Source organism: Cavia porcellus, unplaced genomic scaffold (assembly GCF_034190915.1).
Source record: "Cavia porcellus strain 051 isolate PalLab524CR breed Dunkin Hartley unplaced genomic scaffold, mCavPor4.1 scaffold_6, whole genome shotgun sequence".
Lineage (NCBI taxonomy): Eukaryota > Metazoa > Chordata > Mammalia > Rodentia > Caviidae > Cavia > Cavia porcellus.
In genome coordinates this window covers 85,925,378-85,947,064 of record NW_026947489.1, presented here as the reverse complement: position 1 = coordinate 85,947,064, position 21,687 = coordinate 85,925,378, and the positions used below count along the sequence as shown (strand labels likewise).

General features: G+C 39.0%; 1 protein-coding gene across 1 annotated transcript in view; it reads right to left on the bottom strand.

Moving 5' to 3' along the window:
• LOC134476529 (uncharacterized) overlaps nucleotides 1-20,998 on the bottom strand; it is a 236,317-nt gene extending 215,319 nt beyond the window's left edge. The window contains exon 1 of the mRNA XM_063251301.1: nucleotides 20,985-20,998. The gene's annotated coding sequence lies outside the window, so the exon portion shown is untranslated. The remainder of the gene's footprint in view (nucleotides 1-20,984) is intronic.
• Nucleotides 20,999-21,687: the final 689 nt, after the last annotated feature.

Sequence of the window (21,687 nt, the reverse complement as noted above, 5' to 3'; positions counted from 1 at the left end):
CTTGGATATCAGAAAGGAGAGTTTGACAAGGTAAAGATTATGTCAGGAAGCAATAAGTAACACCCAAAGTGCTAACTGAAAGGGACATTCAGGTGTCTGTGGTGTGCCTTTATGCTTGGGTGAGTCGGAAAGCTATAACTAGCTGGCTAAAAGCATCAGAGGCAGGCTGCAGAAAACTTTGATTGCAGGGATGGGAACCACACATGAGTCAGTCACCCCAAAATAGGTCATGCGCTTTAATCCTTCCAAACCTCTGTCAAATCACCTCTGTGAAAATCAGGCCACATAGGAATGTTCTTGGCACACATGATTTTTTTTTTTTTTTTTTTTTTTTTTTTGTCTTTTCATTTTTATCGGTACCAGGGATCGAACTCACGACCGCCTGCTTGCAAGGCAGGTGCTTATGCCGCTGAGCTAAATCCCCAGCCCCTGGCACACATGATTTAATTTAACAAACTTTCTTTAAGTTCAAAAGACAACGTTCTAAGTCCTTTACTGTAAAATTCACACTCAGTGTAACAATGCAAGCCAGTTTCTCTAATTTTACTAGCATAATGTCAACTCTTCCATTTAAAATACGTGGATCTCCTTCAACCAATAACATAGAATAATTATGCTTAAGAACAGAGGCACTGATCTTCATATTATGATCTATCCCTCTAATGTTAAAACTCTCAGTGGGACGACTGATATCCAGCGATAGGAAAAAGGATTTGTTAAATATTCTTTTCTTCAATCCTCTAAGCTCTGTCCCTGAATTAAGTCAAATAGCCAGAAGAGCTACATGCAGAGATTATTATACTAGTTCCCCATAGAAATGCCTTCAAGGCAAAGTTAATATTATGTCTTCTTATTGAGAAGACCAAAAATTTGCCATCTTTTGTAAAATTGCTATTGAAAAGCTATTTGGTATGCTGTGTGTGTGCATTATATAAAATATAAGAATCCAAGCCAGTATAAGAAATGAGTTATAGTCCCTGATAAACAAAGCTCAGAAAAATGACAGCATTTAATTTCCAACATTAAGCCTGGACAGCTCAAAACTGACCATTTTGCTCCTTCTCCATTATTTATTGTATATCTTTCTATACTTTTCTCATCAGAAATCCTGACTTTTCTTGAAACATGGCATATATAAATTAATAGATATTGGAACTAATTGTCTAGAATGCTAAAAGTGGGATGACAATTACAGTTTCAACATTGATTTGATGTTTTCAGAATGTGTGTGGTTCATGGTAGAACTTTCTATTAATTTCTGGCATTTAAGAAAGTTCGTTGTGGCAGAAACAATTCTATGCATGTATGAACTTCCACTACATTTGCCTCTTCCTGGGTATCCAGGAAAAGTAAACCATTTTCTCAATCTACACTTAAATTGACATTATACCTGAAGCTCTGACCAGTAACATTCAAATGGAAAAATGTTTGTCACCCTAAGTATGATGCTCCAATAATACCGTGTTATCTTCTTCTGTTTCTCTTCCTCTGAACAACTCTAAAAGCCATAATGACAGAGCAAGCTCATAACATGTTGCAACCTTCATCAGCCTGGGTTCCTGAAGGACCCTGTGGAATAGAGGCCCTCTACACACCCGTGTTGAATATGTAGCCTAATTCATTAACAAACTTCTTCTTATAATCAGACACTGATATCTGTGTTACCACTCACATAACCACTTTTATCTTGAAAAGTCTCAGGAAGTGTTTTAATCAGAGAACTGCACAAAAATCCCCACTCTTTGCTCTTCACTTGTATTACCACCTTAAATGTCTTCCTGATCTACAATTCTGGTGAGCAAGGTTAGAAAATATGTGAAATTCTATGACCTCCTCCATACATGGTGTTTTTTTAATAGTGGTAAATTATATGTAACATAAACTGTGGCATCTTAAGTGTGCAGTCCAATAGTGTTAATTTCATTCCCTTTGCTGAGCAGCCATTCCCACATCCCCACTATCTCCAGAACACTTTTTGTCTTACAAATCTCAACATCCACACTCACTCAACAGTAACTCCTCATTACCTTATGGCTCCAGCCCTGGCAAACACCATTTTACTTTCTGTATCTATGATTTTGACAACTCTAGGTTCTTCATATAAGTAGAATCATATAGTATTTATCTTTTCGGAACTGACAACTTCACATAGCATAATGGTACCCTAAGTTCATTCATGTTGTATTGTGTCAGAACATACTTCCTTATTAAGACAAAATAATATTCTATTGATGTGTAGTATACACATAATCTGTGCCATCTTAAGTGTACAGTCTATGTGTGTACAACTATTGTGTATACTACAGTCTGTACCATCTTTTGAGGAACTCTTGGTTGCTTTTTGATTACTGGAAAAAATGGTTCTCTGAACATAGGTGTGCAAATATCTCTTTAATATAGTGATTTCAAGTAATTTGGGTATATACCCAGAAGTGGAATGGCTGTATCATATGATAATGTTAGTATTAATGTTTTCAAGAGTTACCATACTGTTTTCCATAGTGGCCATGTCACTTTACATACCTGTCAACAATATTCAAGAATTCTAATTTCTCCACATCCTTGACAACATTTACTTTCTGTTTCTTTTTGTTTTGATATGCGAAACCTAATGGGTATGAAGTGGTTTTGACTTTCATTTTCCCAATAATTAGAATTTGTTAAATACGTTTTTATATGCTTATCTGCTATTCGCATTGTATCTTAGCTGCATTTCTCATTGCCGAGACAAATACTTGACATTCACAAGTTAAACAAAGAAAGATTTATTTTAGCTCACAGTTTGTAGTGGTTTCAATCCCTAGTAAGATAGCTCCAAGACCGGGTGGCAAGGCAGAAGCTCATGGTAGAGGAGAAACAGTCCAAGGCATGGTAGGCAGGAGCAGCAGCACAGTAGCCTATATCCCACCTTTCCCTTTATTTTCCATCCAGGCTACAAGCCTGTAAGTTGGTGTAACCCACACCCAGGGTAGGCTCTCTTATTATCTGCACGCAGAACCATGCTAAACCAATATAGTCTTCAAACATCCTTAATTCTAATAACACAGTTTCAGCTCCAGCCAGCTCTGAAAAGCCCCACCTAAGTGCGTGAGGCTTTGGATAGACATCTAGATACAAGCCATACCACATGGTCTTTTAAAGCACAAACATCATGTAGATATTTCTTCACCACTCTCTGAATTCCACTCAGAACTGCTTCTTCTCCTCAAATATAAATGCCTTATACCTAGTTAAAGCTGGGATATTATATTTTCACTGAACACAGAAACTAAAGTAAATTTTCTGAGGAAGAAGAATGAAGTTTCTTGCAAAGACATAGCTAGAGATTTGTTATACCTTATTAAATAAGTTCTCATAAGTGGCCAGCTAGGAGCAGACCAAAGCAGAGGGACAAACTGTAAAGAACAAATGAGGCAAGATCAGCCTAAGATTCGATTATCTTAGGAAGAGCTGCTTAATCTAATCAAAGCAATTCAGAGCTTGCTTCCTACACGACAGAACTGTCTGAAGTACACTTTTAACATATAATTAAATTCTTACTAATCAAGTTCAGAGAATTTAATCTATACATTTAGGTCAGGTTAGAGTAGTTCACTGGGGTTTTTTTCCTTCAAGGAAAATCTCTAGCTGTTTTCACTTAGCTAAACACAAATAAGATGTGGAAATAAGACTTTTCACACCATTCACGTCATGACAAACACCAACACTCTATACTTTTTCTGTAGCACAGCACCCTGCTTTTCTTTATGGCCTGAAAATCTTTTAGGACCTTGCACAAAGGAAGAAAGAGATAAGATATCCAGGTAAGATAAGGTTGGCAGGGATAGAACAGTATCCAAGCACAAAAATAATCTGCCCCGGAGGAGCTGGGAAGATGGCAAATCAATAAGCAACAAAATAAAGAGCTTCTCTGAAAGAAACAGCTCAGATGCTGGAATAAAACATCCCAGAGAAGACTAGATGGAAGGAGATAGATCCTCTTAACCTAGAAAGAAACTAAAGGGGAAAAAAGATGAAAATCATGGACAGACATGCTCTCACCGGAGCTGGTCCCACTGTATATGAAACACCGCTGATTCCAAAGACATGCAGTTGTGGTGCAGTTGGGGGTTGGAGAGCCTAAGGGCGTCAGCAGAAGGACACCGTCCTGGAGGGGAGCAGCAGAGCAGAGAATAGCACTCAGCTTGGAGATCTGCACTGGCTCACAGTGAGTGCAAGGAAATCAGTCCTTCCATGGGAGTAGGCAATTGTCCAAGTGACATTTTGGAGTCAAGCAGGATAAGCTTGGAACCAGAACTGCAGCAGCCTCAGTCAGCCACTCCTAGCACAGAGCAGATTGGTGAGAACTGCTTGGACTGAGTCCTGTCTTTGTGCACAGTCCAATAGCCAAGGACAAGGTCCACTGAAGCTATACCTGACTGGCCCCATCTGCACAGCACACACTAACATGGTGAAGACTCCCAGTGGTTGATCAGCTCAGAAGGGAGGGACCAGCCTGCCCTGCCCCCATTTATAATTCAGTGGTCATCAGCAGACTGGGGAGGGTATCAATCCCTAGCCCTGGCAATCCCAGCATTATTCAGAGTAATTGCACCCAATAAGGAAGTGCCAGGGACCCCCATTGTCCACTCATCTGGAAGAAACCAGAAACATGATAAGGGGAAGAAACAAGAGGTCTCCAGCCTCCAACTGAAACAGTATTGGCCCAGGAAAGGTAAACACAGAAGAGATCAGGGGTTGCATGCCTGCAGTGCCTGAAAAAGCAGCATCTGACATAAAGAATTATCTTTGTGACATTATAAAAGAACTAAAAACAGAAATTCTAATACAAATAAAGGAATACATAAGAAAAATAATAAAAGAAATGCAAAGTACCTCTCAAGAAGCACAGATGGAAGAATGGAGAGGTGTAGAAAGAGGAGACAAACTTTTAATGAAGAATATAAAAAAATCTAGAATATGTATAACAGATTCAAAGAGACTACCAGGAAATTAAAAACTCCAGTGAAAGCTGGCAAAACTGCTTGAAAGAAACTAAAGATAGACTATCAAACATTGAATACAGGTTTGCAATGTGTGATCATGAAAGGAAAGATCTCTTAAAAATAACAAGGAACCAGGAAGTAACAATACAAAGGCTAAAGGATCTATAATAATTTAAGAATAAAAAAATGTGAATGAAGAAGCAGAGGTAAACACAAAAGAAATACAAAGGCTATTTACAGAAATAATTAAAGAAAACTTCCCAAGCATAGGAAAAGAAAATGATATCCAGATATAGGAGGCATACAGAACTTCAGCCAGCTATAACCAAAACAGATCTACACCCGGACATATAATAGTCAAGATCCCAGAAATTCAACACATGAACAGAATATTAAAAGCAGTCAGAGAAAAGAAACAGATCACCTATAAAGGAAAATCCATCAGAATCATGACAGACTTCTCAACACAAACTATCAAATCAAGAAGAGCTTAGAGTGAAGGATTCCAAGTCCTGAAAGAAAATAATCTCCAACCCAGATTGATATACCCTGAAAAACTATCTCTCAAAATTAATGGAGAAACAAGATACTTCCATGACAAAGAGGAACTGGGGGAGTTCGTGAAAGCATACAACCCTACAAAAAACACTGAAGGACATTCTAGATAGAAAGAAAAAAAAGATCATGGTTTCAAGAACAATGGCAGAGGAGGCTCACTGAATGGGGCAGACAGTGCAATGAAGGGAGAAAGTAGACAGCCAAAGGCAGAAAATTAGCATGGCAGAGAAGTTTGACCATAATCATTAACACAGATGGCCTTGATACACTAATAAAAAGAAACACAGGCAGAGTGGATCAGGAGATAGGGTCCAGCAAGATGCTCTATATAAAAAATAGAATTAACCTGAAAGACGGCTTATGGACTGAAATTCGAAGATGAGAAAATAATGCTCTATGTGACAGGAAACCAGAAAAATGTGGGGGTAGCTCGTCCTTCAGCTGCAGACTGTTTAGAAAGACATAACACTTTTATATAATGGAGAACTACCCAGCTCTAAGGAAGGAAAATCTTGAGGCTTTTGTAGGTAAAGGAATACAACTTGAGATCAAGCTCAGGGGTAAAAAGGTTCAGAACAATTAGGTAAATAGCGAGCTGCCTCCCTAATCTAAACCCTAAATGTACAACGCACCCAGGGAAAGTGAAAGGGGAGGAATTGTCTAAATAGGGAAGGCAGAGGACATTGGTAATCTTGTATCATGATTCGAAGCCCATATTGCTTTCATCACTCTGTTTAGTTTGGTTCTATTCTGTTCCAGTTTGTCTACTTGTACTAGATTTGAAGGTATAGAGAACTATTCCAAAGATAGCAGGATATACTATGGTAACCATTTTTAATTTCCTATTAACTTAATCTGGAACCCTGTATTACTTTCATTGCCTTGTTTTGACTGATTTTATTTGAGTGTCTTGTTTGATCACTGTGTTGTCTGTTTTTGTTTTTTGTTTTTGTTTTTGTTTTTTGTCTTTTTCTTTTTTATCGGTACCGGGGATCGAACTCACGACTACCTGCTTGCAAGGCAGGTGCTTATGCCGCTAAGCTAAATCCCCAGCCCCTCACTGTGTTGTCTTGACTGATTTTATTCAAATCTGTTATGTTTTATAGCATCATCTGATAGTATAGGCAACTACTCTGAAGACAATAAGATTCACTCTGATGTCCATTCTGGGTTGACTATTACCTTCTTTTGAAGTCTTATAATGTCTCCAATGTTTTGTTTTTATTGATTCTGTTCTGTACTGCTACGTTCAATTTTATTATACCTGATGGTATGTGCAATTTTATTGAAGATAACAAGAGACATCATGGTATCCATTGTAGAGCACTTTGTATTGTGCTTTTAAATTATGTATTATGTCCATCCTTTTGTTTTGAATGACCCTATTTTTTTCTCATTTGGTTTTATTCTTTTCAAAGTAAAAATTAAAAAAATAATATTCCCAAGGGGCCAGTAGATCATGTAGTAATGAGTGATGAAAAGAAGCATTCACTGATTGTGGTAGCTACTGTTAATATCAGGTTGTCTTATGGTGAAGTACTGCGTTGCTTACATGGTTCTGTTCTGATCAGTTTTGTTCTGGCCTCATTTGTCTTAAAGAAGAAGAAGAAGAGCAAGGGGAAGAAGAAAAAGAAAGAAGAAGAAAAAGAAGAAGAAAACGACGACGACGACGACGAAGAAGAAGAAGAAGAAGCATTCACTGGCTGAAGCCATGCTGGATCTGGGAGGAGTACAAGAAGCCAGTTTGCTCTTCCCATAAGCTATGCAAGCCATGTGGGGCCCAGGAAGAGAGAAGCCAGTTTACCCATCCCGTGAACCAACTGACATGAGGGCTAAAAATCAAGAACCCCCACCCCAACCCCAAGCAACCTGCTGGTTCAGAGGAGAGGCTGAGTTAATAGCAACTGAGATAGAAAACCAACTAAATGCTCGTATTGTTTGATTGACTTTGCAGGCCTAAGGCTAGTAATCTGAGCATCTACTAGCAGGATAACAGTATACACTACAGCAATTATTGGGTATTCTCTTCTGTATTGCTTTGAAATCCAATACTGTTTGCGCTATTTTGTTTTGTTTCAGTTTATTGTTTTGTTTTGTTTAATGTTCTGCATTGATTGGTTTTATTCTGTTTTATTTGATTTGATTTTACTATGTCTGATGGTATGGACAAGTATTGTGATGATAACAATAGATATTATGGTAGCCATTGTAGATTTCCTCTTGTCCTGTTTTGAAGTTAGTTCTATACCACTTTCACTGCTTTATTTTGATTGGCTATATTTTGTTTTATTTTATTAGGTTTTATTATCTTTAAAATAAAAAAAAGAAAAGAAATATTCCCTGATCAAAACAAAAGCCTAGCATAGCCCCTGGCTCTAAGTAAACAGCATGGTCACCCACACTGTTGATGGGCTGTGGTGACTGACAGTAGACACTACTTCAGTAAAGGCTTATGTGTCAAGACTCTGACTCAGCAACACACAGCTTCCCTTGACTTCAGTTCCACCAAGTTTTCCTTTCAGCAACTGTCCGTTCCCTTTTTTCCCATCCACCAGCACTGGAGAGTCCTTTCTAGAACATAGAATAAAGGAAGCCCTGATACCCATGACGCTTTCTCCCTAATAATCTGAATATTGAAGGCATCCTTTTCATTACTCCTGGGAAATCCAAAAGCCATGAAAAGGTAGTTTTAGTTTCTATTTTTCTCTATTATACATCTCTTTTATCATTAAAAAAAAAGCAGAGAAAAGCCTGTATATCTAAATAAACATAGCCGTTTTGTATTATACCAGAAAAACACAGACTGTAGGCAAATACCAAAACACATTTACTATCTATATCTCAAGCAACACTAATTGGTACAGGAAACAGTAAGAATGAACTTTTTATAGTTGAAATGTGTGGCATGTTAAATAACTGATGAATTGTAGATTGTAGTTCTGGGAACATTAAAAGTATTTAAAACATGTAGCTTAGCTGAAATGTTTTAGGAGTATGGCTTGTTAGCACAGAATATAAAATATGAATAGGATTATAATGTATTCTCATAGGGATGGCCCTTACACCTTGATTCCTAAGTCAATTTCCAAGCCTTATTCTACTTGACCAATGCTGACCAGCTATAAGATGAACAGAATCCTACCTCTGAGACAATGTCGTATTTGTATCCCATAAAATGAAAGCCAGAATACACAAAACTACAAGGAGAAGAGTCTTTATAGAGTTTATGGGAGCAGTTGTATACATTATTTTGTGCTGCCTGCATAAAATGGCTTTCTACTAAAGATCTATGTTTAGAGGGAATCTGTCCCCAAGATCCCCAACTGCCTGTATGAGGGGTATGACAAAAAGATGAAATAAGAAACAGAGACAAACTCAGTAATACACAAAGGGCATCTGGAAGGTCAATGCATCAGGACAGACATTCCAGAGTCACTATATATTGGGTGTACACAATGATAGGAGGGATTAGCAGAAAATTCAAGTGGAAGACTCAGAGGTTGATGACTCAGCAGCAAGGGCAACAGATAACTTGGGACAACTCAAGAGGGAAGAGATAATTTTATGCTAAGAAAGATCTTACCCTAGAGTGCTTTTTAATCTTACATTGTTTTAGTTTAGTCTTGGTGGGTGAGAAAGGCCCATCCCTAAAGAATTCATAGGAAATCTCAAAAGGGTGATATCAATAATCCCAACCCTCCATTTATCTCTTAGAGAAGTATGCAAAATTAAAAATATTTGTGAATTTGCAGTCCCTGACATACATGAACACTAGACCTGAGACATTATTTCTTGAAACCTGGCAGTGAGGTTGCAGATAATAACAAATGGTTACTCACACTAAACTCCTTTAGAGGCTTCCTTAAGAACTTATGTGTTGCAGGGCCAAGGAGGAGAAACAAGAAGCCAATTCACCTTTCCAGTGAGCCAGCAGTAACCATATGAGGCCCTGGAGGCAAAACAAGCCAGTTCACCCTTCCTGTGAGTCAACTGGCACATAGGATAAGACAGGAAAAAAAAACCCACCATTACTGCCTGCAAGCATTGGGCTGACTCAGAGAATCAAAGGCTGAGTTGACAGCAACTGAGTTACAAAAGTAACTTGTTTCTTGTATTGTTTGATTGGCTTTGTAGGACTAAAGCCAGTAATCTGAGCATCTATTTAGAGGATAATGATAAATATAGCAACTATGGGGGATTCCCCTCTGTCTTGTTTTTGAAATCCAACATTGTTCTCACTGCTTAATTTTGTTCCATTTTATTGTTTTATTTTATTCAATGCCTTTTTTGTCATTTTATTCTATTCTGTTTTGGTTGATTTTTATTGTATCTGTGGTATGAGGAGCAATTTTGAAGATAACAAGAGGCATTGTGGTGACCATTGCTGATTCCCTATCATCCTGTTTTGAAATCCTGTATCACTTTCACTATTTTGTTTTAATTGGCTTTATTCTGTTTATTTTGTTTGGTTTTATTCTCTTTAAAATAAAATTTTTTAAAAACTTACATGTTAAATATGACCAAATCAGTCAGAGAGATAATAAAATACCAGAAAATGATATAGTATTATAAAAATATCCTTCTGCTGTAAAAAAAGTTCTAGATTACAGAATAAGTATTTCTGTCAGCAAATGTCGGTGTTAGAATAAAACATTTCCAGAAAGTTTACATAGCAATTCAAAGGCTGTACAAGTGTCCAGATATTCTACATAGATTAAATCATTCCAGATGAGCAGATGGTTGAACCTTTTAATTTACATCAGGACTGATTTTATAATATTTTCAGAAGTTCCCCAGGACCTTTAGTCTTCAGTGAGAGTGTGGCATAGCTGTTCAGAGAGAGGGGAAGACAGGGAATAAAACAGAAGCTGACAGTGTGGAAGTCTCCCTTTCTGAATAGACAGACATATTTTGTGAATGAATCTATCCGTAAAAGGATATAGCCAAAAGTTGAAAAGCAAACTTATATAATCTTCTTGGGTTTTTCTAACTGAATAAAAAATCCATCTTCAGTTATCTTTAAACCATATTGATAAAAACCTCAGTTTGGTTATTTTAATTACCATTTCTTACCCCAGCTGTGCCAAATTCAGTGAAATTATATGATGTTACATCTTGGTATGGCATGTATGCATGCTGGTTCTAATTGTAAATGTCTGAGTTCCCCTGGAGAACCATCCCGAGACTAAGATTCAAGTGCACATAGTTAGTTTGGAGGCGATCCCAGGAAACATTGGCAGAGGGATGGGAAGCAAATTGGGGAACGGATGGCAAAGCAGTTGCCATGGGTAATGAGCATCCTCCTGCTGGGGAACCCTGAGGATCAATGTAGAATACACTCTTTTGAGTTTCCCCACCTGAGTAGAAGAGAGCTTCAGTGGTCCTACACTAGCTCCTATTACTGTACAGATAGAAGGTGGCTCTGGGGCAGGAGTGGCACTTATTCTCTGGTGCTGCTGCTGGCCTGTCTGATACAGAAACATAAAAGCATCTAGGCTCAAGAAGAACCTTCTAGCAGGTGAAAGTCAGGCTGTTGAAATGATGTACCGATGCCTGAGCATGGAGTCTCAGTGTGACTGGCTGTTCCTTGCTGCTTTTTCTTAGTGGTGTCCCCCTCTCTCCTGGTTCTTGCTCGTTAGTTCACTGGATTACTCTTGATGGGGTCACTCTCAACCAAGTCTCCGAGAATCCAGCTTTCTCTCACCTACTTCAGAACCTTTCACCACGCAAGGAAATCATTCAACTAAGGTCATCCCAGGTGGAGCCATCACAGGAGATCTGTGATTGACTGAGCTTCCTCTCCCTCTGCACTCACAGACACACAGGGTCGTCCTGCTGCTGCAGTAACGACCAATGGTGGGGAAACTAGCTGCTCTGTATGGCCTGGTTTGCTCTGGCTCACTGACATTTCCTTCGTGGGTCCTGCCACCTCTCTGAAATTCTATACTGGAAACAGCACAAAATCTGTGGACATATTTGCCATTGTTCACAGCCTTTCCTGTCCCAAATTAGCCAGAGGAGAGTACATCAAGGCAGACACTCCCTCGCTCCTGCTTGTTCAGGGGCCCAGGATAACTGAGCCCAGCATTGCACTGCTTCTCAGACTTCTAGGTCCCAACCTAGGAAACCTGATCTGGTCTTCTTGCCAACTTGCTGGCTTAGACTCACCTCGCCTTCCTCCAAATCTATTGTTTATCCCTTGAATACTCATTCAAAAGTTCTTTTTCTCTTTTTTTCCTTACTTTCTTTTCTTTTCCCCCCTTAACATCAAGCAATGAATGCCACAGATTGAGCAATCTATAAGATGAGTACGAAATTTTAAAAAAGAAGAAAAAGATATAAAGAAAAGCAAACAAGTTTTAGTAACTATGTGAAATATCTCAAAGCTATAACCCTCAGCCTTGTTGACTGATTTGATTTCGATCATTGTTGTTGTTTTATCTTTTTTGTTTTCTTGAGGAGAATTTTATTCATTCATTCACAGGCAGGCTTCTCCCTTTCATTAGAGGACAGTCAAATCTCTTTATCTGACCAATTTCCCGAAACTGGGAAAGTATTTGCTGAAGTGGAAAGCCATATAATTTCACAGGTTCTTTTTTCCCATCCAGGAAGTGACCAGCACATGATTTCTGTCTCTAACAGAGAAGGACTAACCTTGCTACACTTTCTGGATTTACTGGTGGGTGCCTCAGTGTCTGTCCCTTAGGTTTCCAGATTTCCAAATGAGACAGAGCTGAGCACTATCTCACAACTCATGCAAATGAGATGCCAGGAAGGCTATTGCAAGGGCATTGCTCAGACTGACAGCTCCACATTTAACTTCCTCTTTTGCTTCACATGAATGTCTCAGTTCAGTCTCCCTGAGAAGTCATCTGCTTTGTTGAAATGACATTCCAGCTACACTTGGAAGAGCCACTAAGATGGACTGTCACTTGTTACCTTTGTTCTCCTGTGTTAGGAAGGTCTATCCCTAAAGGAAGCATTGTGCTGAAGAATGTTCAAGACTTTGATGTAACTGATGAAAGCAAGGATGGCAGAGAAGGGCTGCTCCCTGGGTTTCAGATGCATCCACTCAGGAGTTTCAGTCAGCGGCACTGAGATTGCCATCACACCTGCATTCTCACAATGTTCACAAAAGAGTCTTAGCTGATGCTGGCAGAGTAAGCACCAGTAGACAACATAATATGTTATGAAAGCCCAGAATTAAGATTAACTTAACCCACCCCATGAAAATATGAGCATCTGAGTAATAATTGGCATCTCTTAATTGATAAATTTAGATGAATCAATTATTTGGACAAATTCTTCAATCAAAAACACATATATGTCTACAACAAGAAAGCAGTTAGAAAGCATGTCTAGAAAACTAATCAATAATCAATTAATTCAGTAATTCATGTTCCAGACCTATGTTAGGTGCTTGGAATATGGTGGCAAACCAGATACACAAGATCACCAGGATCAAGAATTTATAATGATAGTGGGAAGCCAAAGAGATAAAATAAAGCCAAATGACGAAAATGCAATCACACTGTTAGTTCTTTGTTCTAAAACTACTTGGGAGGGAGAGAAGGAGAACAGTTGATTAATGGATATTAATTTATAGTTAGATGGAAGAGAGAAGATCTGGGATTCTATTGAATAGTAGAGTGACTATAGATGATTATATAACAAAAGCTAGAAGGATTTTGTTTTCACAATAAACAAATACTTTCCTTGAAACATTGTTCTTTTGAGAAAACAGATATATTTATCCTTATTTGAACATTATACTTGTATCAAAACATCATGTTACTCTATAAATATTTCTAAGTATCATATTTGTATCAGTAAAAATTATATATATATATATATATATATATATATATATATCATACAATTGTACATATAGGTATAGTTAAAGAAATTGGAGCGGTTTCTGCCCACTCAGGCAGCTTTGGAGAACATGTATGTTTGGAAGAATAAAGAAAGGAAGCAAAAAGTAGAGGCCAAGATAATTGATGATGACAACGGCAACAAAAGAAAAAGCAAATGTAAGTTCTAGAAATCAACACCATTTCAGTATTTCAGGATTTCACCCCCTTCTTTCAAGCAGAGAAATCAAAGGTTACAAGGCAAGTGCTTAAAGGCAAATTCAGGTAGATGAAAGGAATTTGACAATAAAACTGTCTTTACATGAGATGAAAGAAAATCTTAAAAGAAGAAGTCTACCACTAGGGACAGGGAGAGAAAACAGAGTTCAGTTCAGTCTTATTGGGACCCTCCTTCAGCCTGATTAGCTGGATAATCAAAGCTTCTGTTTACTTTCAATTTCTTTTCAAATCAAAGCAAAGCCTTTCATGAGCAGCACCCCATCTGTGTAAACAATATTTCCACAGCCTCTTCTCTTGGTGCAGGGTCCTTTGTTTTAGGCGTTCCCTTTCCCATTCAGCTAGGAAGAGGGAAGCAAATCTATTTTATTGCACCTGAAATGCTCAGGTGTCAGCAGAGGTGATGCAAAAGAGATAGAAGAGAGATTCGGGATGTACAGACAAGGAGGGAGACCAAGGAGACTTTTGCTAAGGGACTAAATAACAGCCACAAAGAAAAGTAAAGAATCAAGGTCCTGTAACTCAGACAATGAGTATAAAGTAGAGAGATCGTTGTAGAGTTGAATTAGGATAGAAAAACTTTATTAACGAGAAAATAGGTTGAGTAAATCAAAGAGCTTTGAACAAACTGCTTAGCATGGATGAAACATCAAATTCCTACCAAGATATAATTATACCAAGATATAATAACAATTACCATTGTAATCACAGGGCATAGATTACTTGTACTGTTTTACAGTTCTTTATGTATACTGTTTTAAATAAATCAAAATCCTGTTGCAGAATATTCTGTTATCCTCATTTTACAAACAAGACAAAAGTTATCAAACAAATTGCACCAAAAATCAGATGGTAAGCAACTCGAAGAGCAAACATTAAAATCCACGCTGACTATCAAGCCTTGACTCGGAAAACTAGTTTTACTAATATGTCACAGACCATGGACAAAGGTAGTATTTCAAGGTGGGTGGATGCCTTTATTTGATGTTGAAGCCCCCAAGAGCTGCTCTGTGCAAGATACTTCAAGACTGCTGTACTGGTTATATGATGGCCAGATGCCTGAGATGGTATATCATTGCCTCTAGAATTATATTTCTTCCAGATAGTTCCATTTTAGGGAATATTTCCTTGCTCTGTCCTTTGAACTACTAACTATGTGACTAAAATCACTAACTCCATAACTAAAACCATAATCCAATAACATTTATATGATTTACCTTTCATTCGCAAATTAAGTGTTCTCAAGAAACACAGAATAAATAGAACATACATGTATGATAGATATATATGATAGCTATATTTACATATACATAGAGAAAACTATATTAAAGAGAATTGGCTCATACAATTACATAAACAGTAAGTCCAAAATTTGCAAACTAGAGACCCAGAAAGAAATGACACTGTAGTTCAAATCTAAAAACAATCAGACTAGTAACTCAGTAAAGGCCAACATTTATAGTTTAAGTGTGAAGACTGTCTTATAATAGAATTCCTTCTATCTCAGGTCAGTTTTTTTTATTCAGGCCTTTAACTGATTGAACAAGACCCACCCATAGTAAGGAAAACAACATGATTTACCCAAAGTCCACTGACTTAATTGTAAGTCTCACTGTAAAAAAAGAAAAAAAAAAAAAACCTTGCAGAAACATCTACAGTAATGTGTGACCAAATATCTGGGCACAATGGCCCAGAAAGCTGACCCATAAAATTAATCTACACAAAAGAAGGAAATACAACTGGTCTCTAGACTATCCCATGTGACTCTTCCCTAGGAGCCTCTTCTTCCGGATGCTATGCATTCAGTGATTAAATGAATGTATTTGGGAATCAGATCTGGTCAGCAAGCACTGGCTTTGCCTCTTGCTTCTTTTATAATTTTAGGAAGATCACCCCCTCTCTCTTCCCAAAGGTGTTGTTCTGTGAAATAGCCTGAAAGCCTCTCCAGCTCCCAGGGTTGCAATGTAATAATGGCAATGAACATACGGCACCCTGGCACATGCAAGGTCTCCACAACTTCCCACAGCAGCAAAAGTCACCCAGCAGCCCAGGGATGGTTTCACGCAGTGAAAACAGAAAAGTAAAAGCAAGACAAATAAACCCAGACTACAAACTCTCCCTTCATTTAATTCCCCAAAGCCAGCCTCATAGTAGGATATTTTTCTACCTATTCACACCCACTGTAATATCTCTGTTTCTCTACAATTCGACCCTTATCTCTGTTCTTTAAATCAGTAAATCCCTCAGAACCTTGGGTTATTAGGAGGTATCACCCACACAGTAAAAGGCCATTTCGTCACTTGAGATTCAGAATTTACAGAGGATTCTGTATTGTAGGATTTCTGAGAGCATTTATGTGCATATGCACATGGTCATCTCTGGGAGGAGGACATAAATGCAATGTTCCAAATTTAATTCAGCACAAAACCTTTTCTGATACAGCACTTCCACAATGACTGCGCTATAGGACACCAGTTGTCAGTCAATGCTCCAATTGCTTTAAGTATGGAAGTTTTATCTTTACGGTTGAACCATGAAGACCCCATCAATAGAAAAATAACTGTATTCCCCACAGCTCCAGTACAGCAGTGGAAACAGCAGCTCAATAAATATGAACCAGGGTCTAAGATTATTTTAATTCATTAATCATTGATTACTCAATCATTCATTAATGTATCAACCCACACCTGTTATGTGTTGGATATTAGATGCTAGAAAAGCCAAAAATAATTGAATACAGTCTCTGTCCTCAAGAAAGAAACACCTAGTCCAGGAAAGAAGGAGAGCAGATACGTAAATAACGGTACTCTTGAGACCATAATGTTAAGTGAAATAAATCAGACGCACAAGCTTAAATATTGATGGTTCTCTTATGAGAAACCCAAACTATAAATAAAGGGCAAAATAAAAGGTGATCATAGGACATAGGGAGCTAGATCTTTCCCGAAGGAGAAGGAGATCGGGAGATAGAGGCAGGGAGGAGGAAAGGGAAGGATAGGAGATTTTAAAAAGGAATTAAAATGTATCACGTACATGTACCGCCTCCACTCAAGGAATATAAACATTGGGTACTGCAAACACATACAAAGAGAAAAAAAAGGAGGGCATCTGCAGATGAGTGGAGTGGGGACAGAGGGACGAGACAGACGATGAAAAATGTGATTAAGATGTATCACATACTCGTACCAAGTCCACATATGGAATGTAAACATTGTGTACCACAAACATGTCCTAACAAAAAACAACTAAATAAATAACAGTGTTATGGTTCACTTGTTACTGCAAAGACACTCACAAGGTCTTGAATCCACATAAAGGAGAAAATTATTGTTGCAGGGTGAGGTACACAGAATACAAAAGGAAGGCTGGTGAGCGCTTCCTCCAGAACATGACTGTCTTTGTTTATATTACTGTAACAAAAGCCCACAGGACAGGAAATTTACAAACAACAGAAATATGCTTCTCACAACTCTGGATGCTGAGAAGTCCAAGATCAAGGCACAGGTATGATGGATGTCTGGTGAGAGCTGGCCTCTGCTGAGATAGGGTCTTGTCGCTGTGTTGTCCAGAGGGAAGGAATGCAATGCATTCACATGGCAGAAGACACAGAAAGGTGTGAGTTCTCCCTTCAACTTCAAGTACTAATCACATTTATGAAGGCTCTACCTTCCCAGTCACCTCTGCTCAGTCACCTTGCAAAGGCTTCAATACTGTCAGACTAGGGATTAAATATCTACATGATTATTGGAAGGGATACCACTCAAAAAATAGTGGTGAGCATTGACCTGAATATGAATGAGGCATGCAAGGGTATAAGAGCACCCTGGGTAGGAAGCAGGAGACACGTCCAAAACCACAGGTGTAAAAGCAGCGTGCTCGTTTACTGAACTGTGACAACTGTGCAGAGCTGATGCTTGAAATGCACATGGAATTGCAGTGGGTGGTGGAGAGAGTCTGGAAGGAGGGCCTGAAACCCTTCACGCCATGTTAAAACATTCTGCTTTGGAGATAATGGGGAGCCAGAGCCATGATGCAAAGCATCATGGATGTTTGGAGGAAATGCACAACCCAGGAACCACATGCTGTCTGTAGCACTCTGGATTTAAGAACACTGCAGGCCACAGTACAGGATGCATGCATTTCCTCCTCAGCTGATTTTCTAATCTTAGTCTGATGATGCCACAGTATTGGTACAATGTCATTCTTCCACACTAGGTAGCTCCCTTTGGATTAAAGGCATCCATGTGGCAGAAGAAATTGCTAATTAATATTTTGACTATTTAAAAAAATTAAGTAAGTCTTTAGAAACTTCTGAATGATACTATTATAAACAGATCTTGTGTGGAACCCTCATGATATCTGAAGAAAGGATCATGTCAGCAGCACCTTGGGAAACATTTCAAGGGTTTATTTTTAAAAATCATTCCTTAATATGAGAGTCTATAAGGAAGACATTTTGGTGCAGACAGAGTCTGTAACACAAGAAAAGGATGATGATTCTAGCTTGCAACACCAGTAATTGATGCAATCATTCTCTGAAGAGAACTCTACGTATGCTTTTAAATGTTAAAAATTATTCATGATCCTTTAAAGTCTCTTCTAGAGCAAACCTCAGTTTAGCCATTTGCTTAGTGTCACGGCTTGAGGTAAGTCTCTGGGCCTTGAGATGGTGCCAATATCACCTTCTCTCCCTTCTCTAAGGTCTGCTGATCATCCGTTCTCCCCAAAATGCACCGCTTTACCACCATATGTGCAATGGGTGACTGAAATCCACTCAGTGCTTTTTCAGTGTAATATGATTTCATAGAGAATCTTCAATTCCCTGCACAATATAGTTGGAAATAAAGAAACCCATTCTGTGCCAGATTCATAAAGATCATATCCAGTTTGTCACATTTTATAATGCTGTGACAGTAGCTGCCATTCACCGATACAGTGTAGGGAGAAGGGAAACTCACTCCTGAGAATTACAGGAAGAGATGAGGGAGTTGTTTATTCCAGGAAACACTTGTAAATGAAATAACCATGCCAAAGAGGAAAATAATCTGGTTGTTCCCAGACAGGGCGACTAAATAAAGGGCAGAACTCTCAGCTATTCCCAAGAGCTCTATCTTGAGAATATACAGAACAATCCCACAGGCCAGCAGAAGAGGCCAAGAGACACCTTGGCACTTGGAAAATGCCAAGGGTCATCTGGTATCACCCTAGGCCTCAGAGGGAGGCAGCGCTCCCCAGGCCAAAGGAATCCAGGGCTCCTTCACATCTCTGCTAGTAAACACATTCAGGCTTACCAAGTTAAGGTAATCAGGTTCACGGGTTCACTTTAAGACATACATTTAAAAAGGCAACATGCCATGTAAGTGATCCACTCACTTGGACTAGAAGCTTCATCAAGGCTTTGTTTAGAACCCCAGACTCAAATTTTCAGTTGTTTGCACAGTATACACTACAAGCTTTATGGTGCACAGTACAGCAGTTGCTGAGATAACAAGACATGTGCATTCCTGAATAGTCTCAAGTATCACAAAATTAAATTTGGAAATAACTAATTATGTGGATTATGAATTTCCCGCAACCTGCAAATTTTGTGACTACAATACTATGGACAACAAACAATTGAAACCTTGAAAGATTCTTAACAGCCTAGAAGGGTTGGAGAATGTCCCAGAGAACAGTAAATATGTTCTGAAGTTCACACAGTGAGCCTGAGGCTGGTGAGTCCTTCTCTGAGGAGGAATTTCAGGACACTAATGCTTATGTTGCATTTCTTTGCACAGGATTAGAAAATCTTCTCCACAAGTTTCAGTCCACAGGTGGTTTTATTCTTCCCTCCCAAAGGTTATAGTTATTGCACTGTTCTGGAGCTCACATTGTTTAGAACTATGTTGCAATAGGACATTGGCTTTGCATCTCTTCAGATCCAGACGCCTGTGTGTGTTCATGAATGGAATCAAGGATAGAGACCTGGGAGCTGTCACCAAACCACAGAACACAGTCATCCAAAAATACAGCGATGTTTGCCTTTGTGCAAGTGAAGAGCAAGGGGACTGCAGAGTTTGTGAGAAAGAAAGCAGGGGTGGAGAGGGGCAGATGTAGGCATGGCTTTAGGGAGAGGCTCTGTGGCATTCGAATGTCTCCCGTGAGGCAGGTGCAGGATACAGAAGTACAGCGAACTGGTGGATTGGTAAAGCAGGCAGTAAGGTAAGAAGCAATGAGAAAAAAAGCAAGTGTCATAAAAGCAAAGAAAACATATTTTAAGAAAAGAAATGCCAACTGTGTGTAATGCCATTGAAAGATCAAGTTACAAAAACATCCAAGGATCTGGCAGTATGGAAAACACAGTTTTGCTTGACAGGAATAATTGCCACAGAAAGCTGGAGCCAGTCTGACTAGAGTGAACTTGGAGGAGAATGTGGTGAGCAAGGGCTGAGACTTCAGACTGGCCATCTGTAAAGGCCAAATAGCAAAAATGTAGGCTTTTCAATCCTCGTGGTCTCTTGTCAAACTGACTCACCTCTGCCATTGTAGACTGAAGGCAGTTCCAAATTACACACAAACTAAGGTGTGTGCCAGGGTCCAACAAATTTTTGCCTAATTTTTATGTCTCGAAGCATTATTTTTCTTTTCCCCAACTATTTCCAATGCACAGGCCATTCTTACATCTTGAATTATATAAAACTAGGTGCTAGACCAGATTTGGGCTGTGGGTCACACCATAAGAAGCTTTTAAGTAGAACTCTCCTCAGAGATTCACTGAGAATGATGGTGAGTAGAGGAGACAGAATCCACAGATCAAAAGAGAGTGTAGAACAGACATTTTCTCCATGCAGAACAGACATTTTATCTCCTTTTCTACTTCAGCCTCCAATCTAATACAGAGCTTAGCCTATAAGTGCTTAACACAGGTGTGCCAAATAATTGAATTAATTTTAACCTAGGCTGCCTGCTACTTTCTAGTCTGCCCCACTGCCACACAGGTTAAATGACAGCCCACAAAAATTCTTACCAGGAAATAGAATAAGAATCTTCTTGTATTATGCAGCCTTCATTCCTCCTGGCACGGGAGGAGATACCTGTTTGCCAAACTGCCTGCCTGCTTGCTGGGCCCGACTTGGAACCTCCCAATGCAGAGATCTCTCTGTGCATTCAGACACAACCCCCAACCCCACCTGACCCTGTACACCTCCCTCTCTGAAAGCAGCTTTGGTTGAGTGACAGTGAAGAACTTTCACACCTCAATCCTGATAACAATTTTCTTTTAGTAAAGTATCTATTTCCTTAATAAAGGCACTGAGCTAAATGATAACATCCGCTTAAGAAGAAAACATATAAATATATAATATATACATACACATATGTATATCCACAACGCGGTTTGGATTTTGCTCTGTCACTTCCTCCCTTTCCCTTTAGAAGCTTGCTATCTTGTCTTCCTCACAAGCAGCCTCTGTGCTGCTTTGCCTGATAAATGCATGAATGAGCAAACCCTTTCAGATGCCTCCAGGATCGCTGGCAGCTCCGCTGGCTGAGGGAGGAGATAATCCTGAGTTTGAGCCATAACAGAATGTTCCTTGATCCACTAGCAGACTCCCTAAGTGCCTGACTACACACAGACCCAGAATGTGTGTTCTCAAAGACCACTCAGGGAGACAGACCCAGGGAGAGTAATATCCACACAGAATTTCCTCCACAACAGAGGCTCCAAGAGCAAATGCTCACACTGCATTTTCCCTCCTCTGAAACCCCATAATGGATGGTGCAAGCCACTTAGGCCTCAATGACACACTGTGCTGTGCAATTAAAGCCCTCTACCCACATCCCAGGCTTCTCAATTGTTACACACTATTTTTTACTCCCTGAAGCCTACATTTGAGTCACACTGAATTTCTGCCATTTTTGAGCAACACATTTTCCTCTATTTCATTTATTTATTCATTTATAACTTATAGCCTACCCCTCCCATTTCTCCTCCACTTTCATCTTCTTCAGGGTCTTACCCATCCTTCAAGGTATTACCGTCATTCACAAAAGGAAGTTTCATCATATAATAGTCA